Raw genomic sequence first — 2893 nt, 5'->3', positions numbered from 1 at the left:
GAATGAGCTATGCATTTTATAGTCAGGACAAAATTATTGGGAGTAAAAACCCACTAAAATATAACAAAAGATGTCAAATTGAGCAGTCCAAAAGTTCAGAAGACCAGAGTTAAGGTTGCCCATGTATCTGTAATTCAACCATTTTTGTATTATGACAAGGTTTTTAATTGCATAACCTTAGGGCTTTGACATAGATTATGTTTACATTGCTGCAATTAGCCTATTCATGGATTTAAAAATGGAGAAGACAAACAGGCTGGGTTCCATAGGAACAGGGGTATGCCTCTGCAGCAGCCCAAATAGTAGTGGCACAAATTTGTGCTGCTATTTTGTGCCACTGTGCGTGCCATGGTCTGCGTGCTTTGCAGTGGGACACATTATCTTGTTGCAGCAGATGGGGGCTGGCTGGGGCACAGAGTGCCTCAGCAGGGGCTAGCCATCCCTTGTGTTGAGGTACCCAGTGCCCTGGCCAGCTGGAGAGTGGCACATGGAGATAAGGGTAGGCAGCCCATGGCTGTCTGCTTCTCAGTCTCCATGTGCTGCTGAGCCCCTTTGTTGGCTGCTCTCTGCCTGGCTGGGGTGCAGTGTGCCTTGAGACTGTGGAGCAAGCAGATTTGGCCTGGATGTTTCCTTGTCTCCATATGCCTCATTGTAGAGGGCTCCATTGTTGAGGCATGTGGAGCCCCTGCACTGAGGCACACTGCGCCCCAGCCAACCATGGAGAAGCCGGCTGGGGCTCAGTGCACCTCGGGATGGGGAGCAGCTCTCCCATCTCAAGGTACACTGCACGCCACCTGGCTGCTCCATGGCTAGCTGGGGAGCAGCGTGCCTCAGCACGGGGGCTCTGCAGTGGAGGCCCTGAGGCTCATGGAAACAGGGAAGCAGTCAGCCTAGGTCTGCCTGCTTCCTGGTCCTGCACCCCACAGCCAGAGAGTGGCTGGCTATGGCACAGGGTACCTCAGCATGGGGGCTCCACAGCATGCAGATGGGAGAGCAGGCAGCCCTGAGCTGGCTGCTGCCTCGTCTCTGCGTTTGTCCTGGTGCTCGCCACTTTGGTATGGTTTGCACAACTTCCTTCCAGGGTTTTTTTTTTTGTTTGTTTGGTGGGGGGGGAGGGGCTTAATGGGAAATCCCAGTAGCAAATTTTGCCCCAGCGCTGCAAATTAGCAGTGCCAAGCACTGATTAATGTGCAGCTCTTGCAGTTTGTGGTGCTGCAGGGGATGGGACACCAGAAACTACAAGTCCCTGCATGTCTGGATCCAGCTACAATGCTCAACTCTACACCAGTCTAAGTGACTTGAATCCAGTGTAGAATTACCCTGGGAAAAACCAGGGGTAAAGCTATACTGATGTAAGTTAACGCTACTATAGGTGTCATGTTCAGCGCTTATCTTGGGATAGCTGTTTGCTCAAGACAAACAGGAGAATACCTGCTCCCCTGTTACCCAATGGCAAGATGCACTAATAGCAGCCTACTGAGGAATAAAAGCTAGGGAACGATGGCACTTCAGAAACTAATTGAGCTCTTATACCATTTCCTACCTTCTGTCTGACTTCAGACTAACACAGCAAACTTCTTCTCTACTCTGGAGTAGTTACTTGTCTATCCACTATGATCCTGATATAATTTACATTTGCATATAAAATGGACGTGAATTATTCCAGGGGTAATATGTTAGGTATCTTGGCCTATTTACTTACTTTTTTTCCCCCACCAGACCCTTATCTCTCTCTGTTCACAGGAAAGATAGTGCTTTTAGAAGGAGCAATTTGATAGTTTCTTGTATCATTTTTATTCACTCTGTGGCCTCATAACTAATTTATTGTGCACCATCCAAACCCTGAACTCAGTATCAAATATTTAATTTCCTTATGACCTTGTCTACCATTTTGTATTATTGGGGCATGTCAAAAATATTAAATATTAATATATTTATTCACAAATTTGAAGGTGAAGTTGGCTAAATAGTTTCCCCATTATAGACATGCACAACAGAGGCAACAAGATATATAGGCCAAAATTAACAAAAGCAGCCCTTACTGTTGGTTCTTCAAGGATTGTTTGCCTAAGGCCCTGTTCTTTATAGGGGGCCCCCTTGCCCTCCCTGCAGCCTTCCTGCCTCCTCTGCCACTGGTACCTCCTACTCCCTGATCCCCTCAGCCTCTCTCTCCCACCACACTTCCCACAATCTCTGCCCCACCCCCCCTCCGCCTTACTGTCAGACACTGCTTAGGCTCTTTTCCCTCCTGGACCACAGCACATGAGAGCTCAGCCCCTGCGGGGCCATGTGGCAGTGCCGGTGCTGCTGACTGCTTGGGCAGGGGACAGAGTTTCCTCGTGCCCCATGTCTGGGAAGAAATCCAGCTTGAGTGAGAGCTGAGCTGTGCCTGATAGTAAGGTTGGGGGAAGGAAGCAGGAAGAGGGCAAAAGCTGCAAGTGGGGGAAATGGGAGGGGGGAAGCATAAGGCTGCTGTGGGCTTGGGTCTGGCTCTGGCCCTGACCTGGGCTCTGCTTTGTACATGAATTGAAGACAAGGGGCTTCACCCATTTTGATTAGGGGAAAAAACTCATCTTGTATTTTAGTAACTATGGTAAATCAAACTGAAACCTTTTGGCTGCCTATCATAGTGTAGGCAGTTCTAGCACTCTACCACATTCACTACACACCTTCCAAACCTTACTATAAATGAAATAGGTATCTTAAGGACAGTAAGAGTAATAGATCCATTGTTACTTGGGATTAATTCTGAGTTTCTGCTTCAAATTCAAGGAATGCTTGCAACATAGCTTGGTTCTTTTTCTCTCTCTTTTCTGTTTTGCTATCCATGGTCATGCATCATTGCAAGGGAATTCCAGAAAAAAAATGTAACCTGAAAAAATGCAGGGGGAAT

Source organism: Alligator sinensis, unplaced genomic scaffold, assembly GCF_000455745.1.
Source record: "Alligator sinensis unplaced genomic scaffold, ASM45574v1 scaffold62_1, whole genome shotgun sequence".
Lineage (NCBI taxonomy): Eukaryota > Metazoa > Chordata > Crocodylia > Alligatoridae > Alligator > Alligator sinensis.
Note: the sequence above shows the minus strand (reverse complement) of the source record.